The 21,896-nt window shown below is 37.6% G+C and overlaps 1 pseudogene across 1 annotated transcript in view; it reads left to right on the top strand.

Moving 5' to 3' along the window:
* Nucleotides 1–21,896, top strand: part of LOC308051484 (rapamycin-insensitive companion of mTOR-like) — a 99,988-nt pseudogene that overhangs the window by 64,637 nt on the left and 13,455 nt on the right. Inside the window, exons 18-27 of the transcript in view lie at nt 3,171–3,306; nt 5,060–5,259; nt 6,300–6,426; nt 16,105–16,265; nt 16,711–16,787; nt 16,899–16,978; nt 19,345–19,454; nt 19,585–19,660; nt 20,453–20,545; nt 21,567–21,673. The product of the transcript in view is annotated as a rapamycin-insensitive companion of mTOR-like (transcript). The remainder of the gene's footprint in view (nt 1–3,170; nt 3,307–5,059; nt 5,260–6,299; nt 6,427–16,104; nt 16,266–16,710; nt 16,788–16,898; nt 16,979–19,344; nt 19,455–19,584; nt 19,661–20,452; nt 20,546–21,566; nt 21,674–21,896) is intronic.

Below are 21,896 nucleotides of genomic sequence, written 5' to 3'. Positions count from 1 at the left end.
GAGGGGGAGGAGAACCTCTCTCGTCCTACTAACCACACTCCTTCTAATACGCCCCTTCTAATTAACCTCCAAATCTCTCTAGTTTCTCTGTCGTTCCATAAGTTGATTTTGTTTTTCTTTTACCATTAGTGTGTTTGTGATGATCTTATGGCTGTTAGTGAAATTCAAGATATTTTTTATATAGATTCCTTCATTTCATAGAGATACAGCTAAAGCAGTGTGTATATACACAGTATTAGGGAGTTCCTTATCCCTAGGTTTCCCACAGCAGAGACTCAGGTGTGTCTATTCCCTAACAACAGGTATGTGTATATACATACATATATACACACTTAAATATACACCTGTATATATCCTGTATATATACACTCACATCTAAATGTGTCTGCGAATATATATTATATATTTATTGCTAATAACCCAGAATAAAATACACTTCATTTGACAAAATTTAAAGAAGCCCTCAGATTTCCTTTATAATTGGTCCTGTGTTTGGAGCTGGGATAGTGGCTTACTCTCACTTCTTTAACTGAAGGCAGTGCCTTACTTACGCTTTCTTAATACTTGACATATCTACCTTCAGACAGAACTTTGTGTTCTTTTAAAACAGAAATGTGTTTATTTTTTTACTAAGAATTGACAGGAGGAAGCTCTTTCCTGAATATTTATTCCTGCAGTGCAAAATTCAAGCTATATTGCTCACCATGGTTTCAGAAAGTTTGAGTGAGAGCCTGCATTTGCAGTCACAGAATCATAGAATTGTTTTGATTGGAAAAGACCCTTAAGATTATTGAGTCCAACTGTTAACCTAGCACTGTCAAGTCCATCTCTAAACCATGTCCCTAAAAACCTTTTAAACACCTCCTGGGATGGTGACTTCCCTGGGCAGCCTGTTGCAATGCCTGACAACCCTTTCCATGCAGAAGTTTTTCCTAATATCCAACTTGATGCCGTTTCCTCTCGTCCTGTCGCTCGCTACTTGGCAAAAGTGATGGACACCCTCTATGCTACAACCTGCTTTCAGGTAGTTGTAGACAGCAATAAGGTCTCCCCTCAGCCTCCTTTTCTCAAGGCTAAACAACCCCAGATCCCTCAGCCACTCCTCATAACACTTGTTCTCTAAAAGGGTTTTGTTGCCCTTCTTTGAACTTGTTCCAGCACCTCAATGTATTTCTTGTAGTGAGGGGCCCAAAACTGAACAGAGTGTTAGAGTTGTGGCCTCACGAGTGCCAAGTACAGGGGGAGATTCACTTTTCTAGTCCTGCTGGCCACACTATTTATTTTGGCCTTTTGGCCACCTGGGTACACTGCTGGCTCATATTCAGCCAGCTTTTGATCAATATGCCCAGGTCTTTTTCCACCAGGCAGCTTTCCAGCCTCTCTTCCCCAAGCCTGTAGCATTGCACAGAATTGTTGTGACCCCAGTGCAGGACCTGGCACTTAGCCCTGTTGAACTTCATACAGTTGGCCTCAGCCCATCGATCTAGCCTATCCAGATCCTTCTGTATGGCCTTCCTACCCTCAAGCAGATCAACACGCTCATCTAACTTTGTGTCACCTGCACTTGATCCCCTCATCCAGATCATTTATAAATATATTAAAGAGAACTTGCCCCAATACTGAGCCCTGGGGAACACCACTCGTGACTGGCCACCAACTGGATTTAACTCCATTCACCACAACTCCTTGGGCCCAGCCATCCAACCAGTCTTTTACCCAGCAAAGAGTACACTCATACGATCCATGAGCAGCCATTTTCTCCAGGAGAATGCTGTGGGAAACAGCGTCAAAGGCTTTACTAAATTCTAGGTACACAATATCTGCAGCCTTTCCCTCATCCATTAAGCGGATCACCTTGTCATAGGAGATCAGGTTGGTCAAGCAGGACTTGCCTTTCATAAACCCATGCTGACTGGGCCTGATCTCTTGGTTGTCCTGTATGTGCCACATGATGGCACTCAAGATGATGATCTCTATAATTTTTCCTGGCACCGAGGTCAGACTGACAGGCCTGTAGTTCCCCAGGTCCTCCTTCTGGCCCTTCTTCTATATGGGTGTCACATTTGCTAACCTCCAGTCAACTGGAACCTCCTCAGTTAGCCAGGACCACTGATAAATAATTGAAAGTGGCTTGGTGAGCAGCTCTGCCAGCTTCCTCAGAACCCTTGAATGGATCCTATCTTGCCTCATAGACTTGTGCATGTCTAAGTGATGTAGCAGGTCGCTATTTCCCCTTGGATTCTTGGGGCTTCATTCTACTCCCTGTCTCTGTCTTCTAGGTAAGGGAGGCTGGGTACCTGGATCACAACTGTTCTGACTATTAAAGACTGAGGCAAAGAAGACATTAAGTACCTCAGCCTTTTCCTTGTCCTCTGTCACTATGTTTCCCTCCACATCCACTAAAGGATGGAGATTCTCCTTAGTCCTTCACATGTATTTACAGAAACATTTTTTGTTCCTTTTTTACGGCAGTAGCCAGATTCAGCTCCAGTTAGGCTTTGGCCATTCTAATTTTCTCCCTGCGTAACTTCACAGCATCCTTGTAGTCCTCCTGAATTGCCTGCCCCTTCTTCCAAAGGTCATAAATTCCCCTTTTATTCCTGAGTTCCAGCAGAAGTGCTCTGTTCAGCCAGGCTAGTCTTCTTCCCCTGTGTTGTGCTTCAGAAATGTTTAAGTGAGATGAATGAAAATACTGTTGCTGAATAAATATGACCATTTTCTGGCAGAACATTTTTTTTTTTTTACTGTAGCTTTAACTATTACAGCTGAAGAAAAGTCATGTCACAAACATTAAGACAGACTCTTCTTTTTATGTCTAGATAGTATAGTCTTTGAAACTCGCCACAGGATAAATTACAGCAGAATAAATTATAAGCATGACCATGAGAAGGAAGCTGTGGCTTCTAAGAGCGTAGATATTTTCAGCTCCTTTGCTTATTTTAAGTCATGGCATAGAAAAACCTTTATAACAAACAGTGCAGCTGCATTGCTGAAATTGTGTCTGCATAGACTCATTACTGATACCTGCTACTCTCTTTTAATAACTTTTGAAAATGTATTGCTAATAAGCTAATTTAGTGATAAAATATCTTTTATACCAGCATCATTTTGTAATCTGAGACTTTACTTGTCTTACTAAAAAATAACAAATTCTTTTTTACTTTCCATAGGTTTGTAAGGAGATTGCTTTATTTTTACAGGCCTAGCAGTAAACTGTATGCCAACCTGGATCTGGATTATGCCAAGGCTAAGCAGCTCACTGTGGTGGGCTGTCAGTTTACTGAATTTCTCCTTGAATCAGAAGAGGTAAGAAATTTTCAGCTATAAGACTGGAGACAGAATGAGTAGTGCTGCTGTATGCCACTTAGAGGGGAAAAAAGACTGCTGTAGAATTTGGGAGATGACTGTGTTTCAGTAGGAGTTGTATTAAATACAGCTTTATTAAATGCAACTTAGGGTTTGATTGTGGGTTTTTTGTTTGTTTTGGGTCTTTTTGGTTTGTTTAGATGGTTTGTTTGTGGTTTTTGTTTGTTTGTTTTGGGTCCTTTTGGTTTGTTTGTTTTCTATGTATATCCTTTGTTTCTTTGCCCCCTTGTTGCATTAAGAGGATTAATTTAGCAGAAGTTAAGCCCCCTTGTGATCTAGCTTGTCCTCAGTATTTCACTGTGACAGCTAGGGGTGGCTGAGTTGAACCCCTGAGTGATGCCCAATTACATCAATAACCTCAAGTTGGCAGTATAAGTCCAATTGTGCTCAACAACCAATCCAGCGTAATGTTGAATTTGCACAATTGGATTCACTAATAATACAGGGCAGTCGTGACCACTGAATTTATGTGCTTGCACAGATTCATGAATAGTATAAGTCTGAGCGCATGCAATGAGAAATTCTCATGACTAGATCCACGAATAATGAGGTTGATTGAAGCAACAGGTGCAAGTTCTTTTAGATGCCATTGATAAAATACACCGTCTGCAAAAACACACTTTAGTTGCAAAAGTATACTTTAGTTGCAAGAAATACATATTAGTACCAAATATATATAAATTCTAAAATGACTATATAGCACTACTAATCTGATTACAAATGCAAGCTTGAAGTGTCCCAGGGAAACATTCGGTATAACTAAGTGCGTAAATCTTACCCAAAAGCTCAGCCCATTAACTGGTCCCAGAAGTCTATTATGCTGTTCTCTTCTCAGTCAGTGATGGTGCCTTCCCTAACTTTCCTCTATTGTTAGGGTATTTTATACAATTTTGTACATTTAGGTGGAGCTTGAGTGACTCTAGTCATACATACCTTTGTCATTGATTGATGTAAAAACTCTTGCTTCAAATTTTGAGGTAAAAATTTCACTGCACTTGCTCAAAGGGTCTTGGTGGGTGTGATGGAGGTGTACATCTTTTGAGGTGGAGGTGTGTTTTGGTATTATAATGAGCAAAGTTCATCCACAGGATAAACTTCTAGATCAGTAACTGGCATTTGGACAGAATTGCACATTTATCCTTTAAAATTGATAGCAGCTATACCTTATCTTTCAAAATTGGCAGCAGCTGTTGGTTCCTGTACCTGCCTGGGGCTTGTTGCAGTATCTTCACACCACTCCACTCCCCCGTACCTCTTAATTGCTACTACACTGAGCTTCCTTGTGCACTACCAATTAAGAATGCAGCTGCCTTATATGCTGAAGATGTGTATATAAATTTATTCTCAATAAGTTTATCCTTGACAGTTAGTTTCAGTAATTTGCCCTCTCAGTAATTATTCCACACCTCTTTCTTCTTGTATACTAAAGACTTTTATGCCTCAAGCCAGAGGAAAATGTCATTGAACAATCCTTTTATTTGAAAGAATAAAATTGGTCCTAAGATATCTCCAAGCTAAACTCCTTTTATTTGCCTAGAACCTATTTAGTCTGAATTGTGTTTGCTAAACAGCATTTCTATTTTGTATCTGTTTTGTGTTTTTACATTTTAAGAAATTTTAAATTATGGATTTCAGAGAAGAAGACAGCCCCAGTTTTGTTATTAGTAAATGCTATTACTCTTTGTTTTGTTAGGATGGACAAGGTTACCTGGAGGAATTGGTTAAAAATATTGTAAATTGGCTCAACTCTTCATCGGGAATGAAACCTGAATGTAGCCTTCAAAATAATGGGTTACTAAATACGCTTAGCCAGCACTACTTTCTGTTTTTTGGTTCTCTCTCTTGTCACCCTCATGGAGTAAAAATGCTTGAAAAATGTAATGTGTTTCAGTGGTGAGTGTTTTTATTCTGTTTGAATTGTGCTCACAGGTATAATTGTTATGAAACTTGTAAACTGTGCTTGAGGAACACTGTAAAGCTGAAAACTTTAAAATTATTTTGATTTATTTTCAAGTAAAGATCCTCAGTTGTGGGGGTTTGGAGTGTTTTTTTAAGAGGTCTTTTCATCTGTCTTACTGAACAGATATGGGTGATTGTGTTACAAAATAGCTTACTTTTTCCTGTCCTCACCTGTCTGAGAGAAATCAGTATCAGGAAGGATGATACTATACTGATTTTTCATTTATTTATTTATTTATTTATTTATTTTAAAAGAGAGAGAGAGAAAACCCCAGCAAACTGGTAGGTATACTCATAGTGTGTGTGAAATGTCATGATGCGTGTTGTACCTAAACTTCATTCCAATATATTTGCGTGAAGCTGTGGAGTTCAAAATTTTGTTTGAGTACAAATAAACTTACCTTCCTTTGGGAGTAATTTGGCCAATGGCCAGCGTATTTCAAATATAGTAAATTTTAAGAGAAAATTCAAGTGTTTTTATGTACTCTCTTTTTTTTTAATCGAGTTCTTTTCATTGCTTATTAGAAGGTAATTTTTTACTGGCTACAGAAAACTTCATTTACAATAGCATCTAGACAGTTAATAGGACTAACCTTATGGCAAACTATATACACAGAATGTTTTACAATGTAGAATTGTTCACAGAGCTTCATGAACATTTATTTTTGTATTCACAATTACCAATCCAAGGATACTGACAAAACTGTTACTTACAGTTATAATAAATGTCAGTTTGGATTTTTTTTTCTCCTTGCAGTTTAGTGACTCTAACAACTGTAACAGTTTAAAGTCACTCCATTTCATGAGTCCTTATTTTGTACTCTTCTGTGTTTATAGAACTGAAAAATCTAATTCAGAGTACTTAAGTTTAAATTATTGATCAAATAAATAAGTGGATTTGAGTGGGTTCAAACACTAATTTTTATTTTTTCTAAAATAATAACTAATTTTTATTTTCTCCCCCCCCCCTCCAGTCTTCTTAATCTTTGTTCTTTGAAGAACCAGGATCACTTGTTAAAATTGACTGTTTCTAGTTTGGATTACAGCAGAGATGGGTTAGCAAGAGTCATTCTTTCTAAAATCCTGACAGCAGCTACTGATGTAAGTTTGATTCAGCTTGTGTTCCATTGTTATTTCCCACTAGATGTTTATTTTGTTATTCAAGGTGCATGACTTTATTTTTAAGATAATATATATGCAGAAGGGTTTTTAATTTTCTGTTTAGAGAAATGAAACTCCTACTCATATAGCTTTTGAATTTGCTGTGGACTTAACACCTTTTATTGTATTTGTGCTCAAGAAACTAAGTCCTTCAAACAGATGTTTCTCTAATGTATGAAGGGGGTTAAAGTCTTTAAATACATAAACCAAATGTAACTTTATTTTCTAGGTCAGTGGACAACCTAAATCAATGGTGAAGGCATTGTTTTCACAAACAGAAATGTGTATTTCTATCAGCAATAAGTAGGTTAACTTTCTGGTGATAGATACTGTTTTAATAATGATTGAGATTACTATGTTGGAACTGAGTAGGAGCTATAGCTCCTGGAACAAGGGGGTGGTTCAGAAACAGGCATTGAGATTTGTACTTCTGAATCAAAGAAGGTGAGTGGAAATAAGATGTAGACTTAGGAAAGGAAGATCTTGAACCTTTAAGAAAAGAGAAATCAAACAGGTGTATCATAGTAGATAAGCAAAAATTAATGGCAGGGAAATTACAATTATTAAGTTGAAATCTAACTAGGAAAGAACTTTGAGTACTTCAGGGCTATTCCTCTGTCACCTCTGTCAAGGAAAGGAAAGGAAAGGAAAGGAAAGGAAAGGAAAGGAAAGGAAAGGAAAGGAAAGGAAAGGAAAGGAAAGGAAAGAAAAGAAAAGAAAAGAAAAGAAAAGAAAAGAAAAGAAAAGAAAAGAAAAGAAAAGAAAAGAAAAGAAAGGATATTTCTCCAAGACTACCAAAGATGTGATGATTCTTATAGGTAAAGAGAGGAGTCTGAAAGTAATAAAGATAGTTAAGGTTGAAGGAATGACTCATTGAAAAAAGAGGGTAAGACACCCTACTGATTTTTAAGTAATCTTTCAAACAAGTGATGACTTTGATACCCTTTATCCAAAGTTGTTTTATGACTAGTCTGAGCAAGGAAATAGAAATTCATATGTTGTGATGACACATCTGTCTTTATTAGACTTCTAAGCTCCTGTTAGATGTCTGCCAGTTAAAAGCAGTTCAGAAAGTGGAGCTTCATTTAGATGTTTCTATTGAGATTTTGTGTCAGTGGGTACGGGCCCCCTGCATCACCTCCCTGTTGGAGCGAAATAAGGACTCAGTAAAACAAGTCGATTCAATGTGAATCACGCTAAAGACATTTATTACAGAAGTCTCCTTATATACGTAACTATATTCTAATCATGCGTCCACGCTTCAAGCATGGATTCGTTAAATGAGTATCGTGGGCTGTCCGTGCGCTGGAGTCTCACTGATGATACGTCCGATGATTCACGCCACGCCAGGACCCCGATGATTGAGGAACGCCCCTCTTTCTCACAGCACACTCTCCACTCAACTTCTCAAAGCGGCCTTGAGATACCTTTGAGCCTGACCAATTCAGCAACAGATCTTTATCTATCAAAACCCCCTCCACAATTCCCCCTTTCTGTTCTTGAATTAGTCAGGCCCCATCAACCGTACGGCGAATCATTTTCGAAACATATTGCAACATAGAACACATGATTAACAACATAATTACAATTACATATAATACAGTTAAACCTTACTTACTAAGATCAAACAACTACCTGCCTATTCTTAAAACCTTAATTCCATTATAACAACCTTATCAACACACTATTTTAATAGATCCAAAATAACCGGACAAGTTAATACAATATATTCTCTTAACTTCCTAAATATCTATAACTGCGCAGTTTATAGAGTAATGTACTTAATACCATCAGCATATGCTAATTATTGAATTAATATCTTAAAAGTTATATTTAAACTTATATTTAACTTATTTAACTTATTAACTTATAATCTTATATTTAAACTTATACTTAAAAGATCTATAGCTTAGTCTTAATATCTCTTTTAAAACCTTATCAGTTGATAAATTAAGTTACCATGGTAGAAATATCTTATACTTTTACCTTATCTATGCATAGATTATTTAATTGTAATATCACCCTTTTGGAACTCTTACTATCTATTCAAATTAGCATTTTCTATAGAAGGTACCTTATTTGTTTACTAATAAGCTTTTAGACCACTGGGTCTAGGAGCATCTATAACACTGAATAGGACTTCACGGTTTACATTTAAGACAATTCTCACAACTTATCTCCCTCCTGTCCTTCTGCATCTGTTGAATCTTTGTTGTCTTTATCCAGCCATGGCTTGATCCATTTCACAGGAATCCATTTTGATCCTTCGTCTGTAATGACACAAGCATAACCCTTTCCCCAAGTTATTAATTGGAAAGGATCGTCCCATTCACCAGTAACTCCACTGCGTATTTTGACCTGACATTGATTTTCTCTAAGGTCTGTCAAGTGTCCTTTTAAGCTTGTTTCATGACGAATCATAGGTGGAATGTCGAACCCTTGTGGAAGGCGTAAAAAGTTCAAGACATATAATGCTTTGCTTAGTCTGTCATGTGGAGTAGTACAGTCAGTTCCCCCTTTTTGTTTGTCAAGTTGATGCTTGAGAGTTCGATTCATCCTCTCTACCAAGGCCTGACCAGTAGGAGAATTTGGTATCCCTGTAATATGCTTAACACCCCACAATTGAAAAAAGGTGGCAGTAGCTTTGGCGATATAACCAGGTGCGTTGTCTGTCTTGACCTGTGCAGGAACTCCCAAAGCTGCAAAAGCAGAACGTAGATGTCGTTGCACATGTGAACTAGTTTCACCAGTCTGAGCAGTGGCCCATATGGTGAAAGAATATGTATCAACAGACACATGGACATACTTTAGCCTGCCAAATTCAGAGACATGTGTGACATCCATTTGCCACAATTCCAAAGCTCCTAATCCCCTTGGATTGACTCCTGCACCCAACCCTGCCAAGATGCGCTGACAATCTGCACAACTTTTAACAATACCCCGGGCCTCACTTTCGGACAATGAAAATTGCTGCTGTAAAACCTGAGCAGACTGATGGAGGAAACTATGAGAGCGTACTGCTTGCCCAAACCTATCTATTGGAGGTGGAACCCAGGCAGGAGATACAAGGAAATCAGCTCGGCGGTTTCCTTCAGCTAAATCGCCTTGAAATGTCAGATGACTACAGATATGTGTTATGAAGTAACGGTGTTGTGTCTCTTCAACCAACAACCACAATTGCTTGAACAATGACATGAGTTGTGCATCCTGAACCTCTTTGAGTAGTGACCTTTCAATGCGAGCTACCACACCTACCACATACAAAGAATCACAAACAATATTCACTGGGCTATGAGCAAATCTGATAAACACTTCTATTACAGCCCTGAGTTCCAAATGCTGAGTTGATCCTTTCAGGTCTGTTTAGAATCACATCATGCCATTTCCCATCTGTTTTCCATGTAATTGCTGCTTTCTGCTTTTTACCTCTTGCATCAGTAAACACTGTGGGTCCTTTAACAGGAAATTCTGAGAGAAGAGGGGGACCCTCCTCCATTGATCTCATATTCAAAGCTGACATCAACTTGTGTGGAGGGGAAACTGTCTTAATTAAAGCTTGAGAATCTAATAACGCAATCTGAAAAAGTAAGGAGTTCTGCAAAGCCCATTGTAAATACTCTGAAGCGAGGGGAACAATGATACACGCAGGCTCACCCCCTGAAATTTCAACTGTTCTCTGCCTACCTTTCATTATAAGCTGAGCAAAGACCTCAACTCGGGTTGTAATGGTTCGTTTGAGTTGAAAAGGCAAAAACACCCACTCTAAGATCTTTAACGGCTCCTTACCAGTTGTCCATTGCATTATGAGAGCAAAAGGATAGTTAGTATTGTTTACAATTAGTAGTCCGATTACATAATCTGAGTTCCACCTATGGCTGAAAGCTTTTACAAGTTTGGACATAATCTTTTTCAGAGCAGCTTCCGCCTCAGCAGTAAGCGTCCTAGGAGACCTAATGTCACTATCCCCTTTTAGCAGTGTTACAATTGGAGCTAAATCCTCATTAGTGATCCCACAAACGGTCCAGACTCAATTCAGATCACCCACCAGTTTCTGCACATCATTTAAGGATCGAATGACAGGCCGACATACTACTTTCTGAGGTTTCACTGTGGACTGAGAAATTTCTCAACCAAGATATTTCCATGCTGGTTGAATTTGTACCTTTTCTGGAGCAATTTGTAATCCCCTATGCTGCAATGTGTCAGATACTTCATTTATCAACAAATCAGTCGAAAAAGTTTCCCCAGCTATTAATATGTCATCCATGTAGTGGTAAATCACTAACTCAGGATGAGATTTTCTGATTGATTGCAAGGCCCAAGCTACATAAATTTGACACATAGTTGGGGAATTTTTCATTCCTTGTGGCAAAACTACCCATTGATACCTCTTCGCAGGTTCAGCCTTATTCACAGAATGTATGGAAAATGCAAAGCGTTTACAGTCATTAGGATGCAAAGCAATGGTGAAAAAACAATCTTTCAAGTCAATTATTAAGATCGGCCAATTTTCTGGAATCATGACAAGGGATGGTAATCCCGGTTGTAATGCCCCCATGTCTTCCATGGTATCATTAATTCTTTGAAGATCATGTAACAACCTCCATTTATTTGATTTTTTCTGAATAGTAAACACAGGAGTATTCCAGGGATTTGTAGACGGCTCTAAATGCCCTTTTTCAAGCTGTGTCTGAACAAGATCTTCGACATGGGTGAGTTTTTCTTTACTGAGCGGCCATTGATTTACCCAGACCGGATCATCATTTTTCCACTGTAATTTCAGTACTAGTCGCCCATCATCAATGGCCGCTTCTAGAAATGCTGTTGTTTTGTCACCAGAGTTGCTCCTAGTTGTCCTAACACATCTCGTCCTAATAGAGAAACAGGGATAGACATCACATAAGGTCGTACAGAACATAATGAACCATCAGATAACTGCATTTGTAAGTGATGTTTGCTCATCTGGGTATTCTGCATACCCCCAACACCCATGACTGATATGTGCGGAGACTCGAGAGGCCACCAAACTGGCCAATCTTTTTTGCTGATAATAGTCACATCAGCACCTGTGTCTACCAGAATTTTAAAAGTCTGTGACCAACCAGATTTGTCTAAAAGAGTCACCTTTTTTATTGGCTTAGCTTTACCAATGTCCAGAGCTAAATACACCCATATCAGCATCAGTTGCTGGTTGTAAGAAAGTCACTAGAAAGACTACCCGTGCAGCAGATGATGGCACAGGGCCAACATCAACCCAAGGGGCACCATCAGGACAGAGAGGAGATGAAGTGACCACCACTCGGTCCTTTTCTCCAGGTGAGCTGAGAGATCTGCGAAAAGACTTTAGTCGTCGTGAAGGCGAGAATATTTTAACCTGTTTGCTCCGATGCTGGGACAATGGGGCAGAAACAATTGAATTGGAAGGTGGTGAAGCCAGGCAGCTGGGATCTCTGTCAAGAGATTCCACCATTGATAGGGCAATTTCAAGAGAGTCTAATGCCACTACTCTCTGGACCCGACTCCTGGCAGCTATGAAAGTAAGATTTCCCTACAAGGAAGATTGTATATCCAAGTTAGGGAAATGGAATACTATGGAGAAAGGTATTCAGTTCCTGAGAGAATTAGCTGTGTGAGAGATCATCTATTTTGGACCAAACAGCCAAGAGGGGACAGACCCAGATAGAATCAGTTGTTCATGACCTCTGTGGCGCAGATTTGTACAAAGTGCAACACCTGCATATGCTAAGTCATTGGCAGGAATGGTCTGGTCATCTAGAGGTATACAAGATATTACTGAAGTGATTGAGCAGCTCCGGAACTTTGAGGACAGCCTTGCTGGTTCTCTATGGGCTTGTGTCTCTGCTGTAGAGAAACTGTGTGAAAAATCTGATGACCAGTTTGAAAAGATATTGCAAGAAATCAAAGAACTCAGAGACTCATAAGACTGTACCCTGATTTTTCTGCTCTGCAGTACCATGAGAATCCCTTCAATATTATCTTAAAAAAAAAAAAAGGTATTTATGATTGTACATTTAAGAAATATATATAAAAAATATTTTTTTCTTCATCACAAATGTAAATGAATCTTTTACTATCAGGATACTAGAAAAAAGGAAAATTTACTGTTTGAACCTCTAAAATAGAGCCTGACTTCTGTTGTGATATGTATTGAACCCTGAGGCATGGATAAAACTGCTTTAGAGCATTTTGTTTCCTGAATTAGTTGACCTGCTTGGAATTCATAAGGAAATATTTTGTATTTTTGGTCCAAAAGAAGAAAAGCACAAATAGAATGAACTATCTCAGTCAACAGAAAAGGATCTACATTTGCATCAACTGCTAATGATTTCATACTTGGATAAAATTTATTTGCTTCATTAAGAAATTGTTTTCCTGTTTTACATGTGTCCAGCTGCATACATTCTTATGGCGGAAACTGAACTGATGATTTTGAGGAGAAAATGTCATTGACTACTACTTGACAAAAAGGCAAAATGATGACCTTGCGAAGAACCCTCTGGCAATGCTTGGTGTACAGAATATTGCCAGTATCATCTCTTGGACAAAATGCTTGTGTTTAGTGTTTCTGGTGTTTGTGCTCCCAATAGAAGCTCAAAGCATAAAAAGCTAATCCAAAGGATAAAATGTTTTGATTATTCTGATATTAACTATATCCTTAGTGGTGTAAGTGGTATTTTTGAGCTATTGTAATTACAAAACTACAAGTCTCTTCCAGAAACTAAAATATTAATTTGAGGTGGAAATAGTAGTCAATTCAGAAAGGATACCAGAAAGAATATGGAAATATTAAACTGACAGATACTTGCATGGGCAGTTCCATTGACTGAGGAGTAATTTGGAAATACATCTGCTTAGATGTTAGGGGAAGGTATCTGCCATGTTCTGGGGTTTATGGTCTAGAATTCTGAAACAACAGCATTATCAAGAGCAAAGATTTACTCCTTTGTCTTTAGCAAGCATGATAGGAAAAACCCCTGAAACTTAGTGCAATTTATACCACTCACTCACTGCTCTGTATCATAGGGAGAATATATTTTTTAATATTACCAGAACTGACATTCTGTCACCTTGGACAAGTGAATCCTAAGATTAAAAATGAACACGCAGTTCAATTCAAATAAGGCACTTGCAAGCCCTTCCACCTGGTAGGATGAGTGGAGCCTGTATAGTAAGCAAATGCCTATGGAACAGTTTGTATTAATTCAGAATCCAGAAAACTGTGATTTTTTTTTTTTTTTTTTTTTTTTTTTAATTCTGTATACTGCCTCTGGCTTCTAAATTATGCTTAAAAGCAATAAAAATGCATGGAACTGGATATAATTTCTAAAAAGCTATGTTTTGTAAGGGAGAAAGACCATCTCCAGTAAGACTTCTTCCATTCAGACATTTTTTAATGAATTATCTTATTTTCAGTATCTGTTTATTTTAAGAGCTGAAGATGCGTTTTTTGTGAGTTAACTGAGGTTATAGCCTCATACACCTTTTACAGTTACATAGAGCTGTGAAGCAGGTTGATTAGCTATTTCCTGATGAGTATCTCAGAACAAGGAAAAGTCATTTCTGCAGTCAACTTATCATTAGAAAAGGAGTTAGCTTTTTTGGGGAGGTGACTATATATAACAAAAACATTTACAGAGCAATATCTTCCCAGATCAGTGAAGCAGAAGCACATCTTAACCTATTTCTAGATGTGCTTTGGTCATTCATGCTGAGGCAAATTAATACTGCCTCAGCTGCCTTTTTGCCAGTTCATATTAGAAACAGCAGAGTAGCTGCTGTGTTGCAGTTCATAACCTATTTATCCTATATCTACTGGCATCTATGCTGAGCGAGTAATCAGCTGAGCATAGTGACATCTGACTTGCGTCATCACTTCTATGGGTCACAAAGACCTTTACTATTAAAAGTAAGAATCTTCTGACAGATATAGTACAGGGCCTTATCTATGTTTTTCATGTAGTTCATGCTTGGGAGAAAGAGAGGAATGCATGTTTCCTCAGATATCCTCTACGCTGGTTTTCCTTTCGGTTCCTGTCAAAAGTAAAAACATTCCAGGATTTTGTTTAATCTTTTCTTTCTCCAAACAGAAAATAAAAATTGTGCTATTTCTACACTAGATATCTGGATAGATTAATTCATGTTCAGGAAGTGAAGATTATTATCTTGTGTTCTCTGTATCCCATTCATTATAGTTGTAGCAGTAAAAATAATTCTTTATAGACAGATTTTAACACTTGGACTACATGACACTGAATTCTGATTTCACATTATTGTTTTATTCTGTAGACTTAACATCTACATCAAGTGATCATTTTGGCATAATAGTTCTTGTTCTCAACTTTAATAAGTATGCTGCTAGTCATCTATTCCACATAAAAGGCATACTACTAACAGGATGCAAGCCATTTCAAAACAGTTGTGCAGCCTAGATCAGAGTTGCAAATCACTGTTACTGCAGTCATTCTTGATACTTATGTCATTCCTGCCTCCCTTCCAAAAAATGAGCCTCTGTATATTGAACAAATAGAGATGTGCACATGATACTTGAAGTTCAAATAATGAGACAAGGTTTTTGAAATGAACTACGCACATTCACATTTCCTACTTCCATTTCCTTTCAAGTCCTGCTTGGCAGGTATTTCTGGAGGAAAAAAAATCCAGAAGATATTGTTGAACTAGGTAGTGCTGTCCAACCTGGACCAATTCACCTATCACTTAAAGATATTCACATGTATCCCAACACAGATAATTTATATTTTAATATATAAAAAATTTACTTGGTTATAGCTATCATAGCCTTAAAGGTGTAAGGACTGAAGACCTGAAAAAAAGATTTGGGCACCTGAATTTGTCTCTTATAACTGTGCTTGTCTAAGTAAAGATAACACCTTTCCCAGTAAGCATACATTGTCCGGGTTGTTTTATTCTTACTCCAGAACAAATTCTTGTAGATTAAGTCTGTTTGCTTCTATTTTGTATGTAATTTTTCTAATAAAAGTTATCTTAATCAGTTTATGCTGTTTATTCAGCAAGTTTTGAATAGTAGTACAGGAACTGATAAGGTACTTCATCCTGCTGTTACTTGGAGAAATTCATAGTAGTAAACTAAGTGTTGGGAAACTGTCTTATTACAGAAAAGAACATTTTCATAGAAGCTTTGAAGATCAGATGCTTTTGGGAAACAATTTAAAATTTAATAAAATAACTTCCCCAAGGGTTCTAAGATTTGCTTGTTAATGTATTTTTCAAAACATTACATACATGGAAGTATATGCAATTGCACTGGTCATTTACAAGGTATTTCTTTTGTATATCTTGATGAATTTGTGTGGTGCCATCACAGTGAATGACTAATTGATAAGGGCTTTCCAAGGAGACTTGCATTCACCAGATTAGTTGTGATCTCAGGCTCAAATTTCTCATTTGATAAGATAGAAATTGCTCTCAAGTAGACTGTAGTTTTAATGTATTAAGGTGTGCAATGCAGTTACTTGCTATAAAATATGGTAATTGAAATGTATTTTTAAAAGTGATAAATCGTTAACTACATTACTTATTTTTCTTCCGTTCAAAAAAGCATTTTCCTTACTTTTGCAGAGCTGCAGGTTGTATGCAACAAAACACGAGTATTACTGAGAGCAAATGTAGAGTTCTTCAGCAACTGGGGGATTGAGTTACTGGTGACCCAGTTACATGATAAAAATAAAACTATTTCTTCTGAGGCACTTGATATTCTAGATGAGGCATGTGAAGACAAGGTGAGCATCCTTTTCCTTTTCAACTTCTTTTTGTTCCCCAACCCCTACCCCAGTAGCAAAGTAAAAGTATGCAAGAAGCTACTGATTATTTCCTTTCTTCATTGTCATTGATGGACTTCATAATAGTTTATAGACCTCTTGCTGAAAATACTGCAGTATTAATGACAAGAAAATGCAGACTTCTGGATTATGTTTACTTTTAAATATGAATTCAGTCTAATTCAGCTATTTTGATCATAATACTTTTTGTAAAGGAGATATATTAATGAAGGTGCCTAAAGTGGATAATAGTACCTAAAGTGGATAATATTAGGATGAGGTTAGTGCTGTTTGATACTTCCTTTTGTGAAAAACTGGCTGCCTCAATGCTGGCAGACTGTTATAATTGTAGTGTTCAGAATTATATAGTGCTTGGATATTCTTTATGCATTTTTAATTATTTTAGGCCAATCTTCATGCACTTATCCAAATGAAACCAGCTCTTTCTCACCTTGGAGACAAAGGTTTGCTTCCCCTCCTAAGGTAAATATTGAATATGCTGCTTGACTTTGGACTGTGGAAACAATAAGTGTTTCTTTTTATGCAAATCATGTGATTTAAGTGGAGTATTGACTGTCTGATGTTACTTTACAGATTTCTGTCCATTCCAAAGGGGTTTTCGTATCTAAATGAAAGAGGTTATGTAACAAAAAAAAATGGAAAAGTGGCAAAAGGTAATAAGATTAAAACGTGCATTCGCTTGAAATTAGGAAGAGGAAGGGTGTGAATATGCAGGTTTAGAAGTTCAAATATTATTAAAACTATTGTACATTCATATATATCTGTATTCCTAATGCCAATACATTTTTTGCTTCAGTGACATGATTTTGCTGAAAAAGGTTGACAGTTCCATAGCTGCTCTGTATATACATGCTTTTGATTTAGCCAGGTCTTTTATATAATTTTGATATTCCAGCAAATATTTCAGGAGTGTAGTGACTTACTGACTTTTCAAAATAGGTTGTTGTGTAAGGTCTTATCTAGAGAAGTGCAGAAAGGAATATTACTTTTCAAGATGCCTGTCACCTCTGATTATAGAATCATAGAATCATTTAGGTTGGAAAAGACCTTTAAGACCCTGAAGTCCAACTACCAAGTCCAACTAAACCACATCCTGAAGCACTATATCTGTACATCTTTTAAATACCTCCAGGGATGGTGACTCAATCACTTCCCTGGGCAGCCTGTTCCAGTGCTTGGCAACCCTTTCAGTGAAGAAATTTTTCCTAATATCCAATCTGAACCTTCCCTGGCACAAATTGAGGCCGTTTCCTCTTGTCCTACCTACCTCTTGCTGCTTGGGAGAAGAGACCAACACCCACCTTGCTACAACCTCCTTTCAGGTAGTCGTAGACAGCAATAAGTTCTCCCCTGAGCCTCCTTTCCTCCAGGCTAAGCAGCCCCAGTTCCCTCAGCTGCTCCTCATAGGGCATGTTCTCTAGACCCTTCATCAGCATAATGTCTTTCTTGTAGTGAGGGGCCCAAAACTGAACACAGTATTTGAGGTGGGGCCTCACAAGTGCTGAGTACAGGGGGATGATCGCTGTCCTAGTCCTACTGGCCACGCTATTTCTGATAGAAGCCAGGATGCTGTTGGCCTTTTTGGCCACCTGGGTACACTGCTGGCTCATATTCAGCTGGCTGTTGGCCAACACCCCCAGGTCCTTTTCCACCAGCCAGCTTTCCAGCCACTCTTCCCCAAGCCTGTAGCATTGCACAGAATTCTTGTGACCCCAGTGCAGGACCTGGCACTTAGCCCTGTTGAACTTCATACAGTTGGCCTCAGCCCATCGATCCAGCCTGTCCAAATCCTTCTGTATGGCCTTCCTACCCTCAAGCAGATCAACACGCTCATCTAACTTTGTGTCACCTGCACTCGATCCCCTCATCCAGATCATTTATAAATATATTAAAGAGAACTGACCCCAATATTGAGCCCTGGAGAACACCACTCGTGACTGGCCACCAACTGGATTTAACTCCATTCACCACAACTCCTTGGGCCCAGCCATCCAACCAGTCTTTTACCCAGCAAAGAGTACACTCATACGATCCATGAGCAGCCATTTTCTCCAGGAGAATGCTGTGGGAAACAGCGTCAAAGGCTTTACTAAATTCTAGGTACACAATATCTGCAGCCTTTCCCTCATCCATTAAGCGGATCACCTTGTCATAGGAGATCAGGTTGGTCAAGCAGGACTTGCCTTTCATAAACCCATGCTGACTGGGCCTGATCTCTTGATTGTCCTGTATGCCACATGATGGCACTCAAGATGATGATCTCTATAATTTTTCCTGGCACCGAGGTCAGACTAACAGGCCTGTAGTTCCCCAGATCCTCCTTCTGGATGTAAGGGGTCCCTGCTCATTGCAGGGGAGTTGGAATAGATGACCTTTTAAGGTCCCTTCCAACCCAAGCTGTTCTATGATTTGCTAACCTCCACTCAGCTGGAACCTCCTCAGTTAGCCTAGACTGCTGATAAATATTTTGAGAGTGGCTTGGTGAGCAGCTCAGCCAACTCCCTCAGAACCCTTGGGTGGATCCCATCTGGCCCCATAGACTTGTGAGTGTCCAAGTGGTGTAGGAAGTAAATAGGAACATAAGAACAATTAAGTAAAATGTGTCCTTGTTACTAGATTAAAACTCTTCATACCTTTTTTGTTTTTATAATTGATTATAAGTGCTTGATCTCATTTATCTTGGCTTTCAGGCATTTTTTTTTACTAATTTATAAGGTGTCCCCTCTAGGGATACTGAAATGTGTGGTGGTCTGTTGAGATTATTTGTGTTAGTCAGATGTGAAATATTTTTTTCCTTCCTTTTTTAACAAATTCATTGGAATAATTATGAAATCAGTTGTTGACTCTGCAAACTCATTTTATGTATGAAGTGCAATAGTTTTGGTGAGCCTCACTTTCAAATCATAAAGAAATTCAGCCTTCCTTAAGGAGCACTTCAATTGTTCCTTCATTATAAAGTATCATGCTATAAAAATATTAACCAACTAAGTGTATTTTGTCAACCTTTGTTGTCTTTTAGGAATATAACTTAAAATATGTTGAATTGATTGAAGAACAACTTAATGAAGCACTTACAACTTATCGCAAACCTGTTGATGGTGATAACTATGTTCGTCGAAGCAACCAAAGGTAAACACTCCAAAAGAATCCTCTTTGAAAAAAACTCAAGAGTAACTCATTGCATTACACTGCAGTATCATTTATTTTTAAAGAAAATTTCAGAGTTTCTGAGAAAATATATGATTTCTTTTTCTACCAGATTACAGTGACCACATGTTCACCTTTATAGCCAATTGGTGCAGCATAAAACAGGCTGCCATTTATTGGAGTCTCAGGTGAGGATAATAACTATTTATAAGATTTTTAAATAATATTGTAACTCTTTTTAAATATGTTTTAAAAGATACGGCATTTAAACAGTCATTGCAAAATAAGTAGATTATGAAAGTCTCAAGTTACATGGGGCAAAAAAGTTGTGAAGACAGTCTTTGCCATCTAGTCTCATGTAAAATTCCTTCCTGACAACTGAAATATCAGAGAAATACTTTGCAACGTTTTTCTTAAAATGGCTAGCCAAAACTTAGAACGGAAAGCAACTCAACAATAGAAATAATTTTTTAGTCTGTGTATGAGTGAATTATATATTGACAAGTAAAACTGTGCCTATCCTTTTATGTGTACAAAAACATGGAGATGAAGGGATAAATTCTTTCTAATATCCTGAAGAGCTAAGAAAACAAACCCTATGCTAATTCATAGTTGCATAAATAAATTGACTTTTAACATGAGTTTGCAAGATGATATAATGAATTGTATATAATAATCAAAAAGTTCAAGAGAAAGCTTATATATTGTAGCATGTTCATTTGATGAATGTTATCTTAATAAAATATGAATTGTCCCAATGCAGTCAGTGATAACGTTAATTATTCTACTTGCTTTACCATGCTGTTAATTTATGGTTATTATTGATTATTATGATAAAACTACCACTATTTTATTTTAGGGTACGTACTTTAAATTAGCACTTTACCTTTATTAAAACTGCAAGATAAACTGTTTTACTGAGGTCTCCTCCTTTTCATTTTCAGCTGAGTATGTTTTTTCTTCTGTTTTTTCTCCTCCAGAATATTGTTACAGATCTAAGTTACACTGTTCATTCCCCAATGCTGGATAAGTGGGAAGGAATTAAGCAGTTGAAAGCAGTCCTTTGGGCCTTGGTTAGTAATACATTTACAGTCTTTTTGCTGCTGTTTGAGTTCTGTTATGACTCGATTCTGAAACAACTGAGCAAAATGGCTTAAAAAATCATTATTTAGGGTTTTTTTCATAAAATGTGTGTGACTTTCCAAGTTAGGGGAAAGTATTGGACTTTCAGATGAAAATTGTTCACTGCACTTGTTTTTTTTCTGAGTCTTTTAATAGTTGCTTTGTCTGTCTTTGTTTGTTTGTTTGTTTTGTTTTTTGTTTGTTTGGGGTTTTTGTTGGTTGTGGGGGTTTTGTTTGTTTGTTTTTAATTTGGTGGGGGTGGGGTTTTTTTGGTTTTTTTTGGTTTTTTTTTTTTAGTTTTTGTTTGTTTGTTTTAAACCAAATAAAAAGAACAGATTGACACATGTAGCAACAGTATTACTATGGAACCAGTGGTTACCACTTGCTGTGGTCTATTTTTAATATATTTACTGTGGTGTTCCAAAATTCAGTTTTTCTGGAAGAAAGTTGGCTGCCACTGTTGATGTGTGTGAATATATACATCCCTGGTAGTTGGCATAATATGGGGAAAACCTAGTGTTTATGCCTATCCAAGCTACACTTCTCAAGTTGCTTTGCCACCTCAACTGTTTGTCTGCCTCGTTCTTGTCTTCCCCAAAGTTTACTTTGGAACATTTGTCCAAGGTGACTCTTACTGGAAGATATTGTAGGTATGTAATAAAATGCCTGTTTAAGAAGAATGTAAAATGAGTAATTCAAAATCATACTGCTGGCTGTAGTAGAACTGGTAAAATGAGGAATATGTAGTAGTTAACTGTGACCAGTTTTAGGTATTATACGGAGTGTCCTGAGTCCTTTTTTGGATTTGCATGACTAGGAAATGCCAAAAAGGGTGTTCAAATCTCACATTGCTTTGAGAAGATATGGCTCGAAACCATACCACCAACAAACAATAATGTCAAAAACTTTACACCGATAGTGTTATCGATCACATCAAAATCAAAACATATTTGACAAACTGTTTTATTCCAGGGCAATATTGGATCATCAAATTGGGGTCTTAACTTGCTTCAAGAGGAGAATGTAATTCCCAACATAATGGCTCTTGCACAACATTGTGAGGTTCTCTCCGTTAGAGGGTATGTGTATCTTATTTATACATAAAATATACAGACGTTAGTTCCAGTAGGGTTTCAAATAGCATTATCTAATTTATGAGAATATAGTTTTACCACTTACTTGGAAATCGGTTATTAAAGAACATTGATCAGTCTCAGTCCTATACAATCTCAGAATTGCATGGGAAGTCTAAAAGAACATGCAGTAAGCAAATGAAACCTATGAAACAAAGATACATACTAC

Source organism: Nesoenas mayeri (assembly GCF_963082525.1).
Source record: "Nesoenas mayeri genome assembly, chromosome: W".
In the NCBI taxonomy this organism is placed as follows: domain Eukaryota; kingdom Metazoa; phylum Chordata; class Aves; order Columbiformes; family Columbidae; genus Nesoenas; species Nesoenas mayeri.
This window is presented reverse-complemented; position numbering and strand designations above follow the sequence as displayed.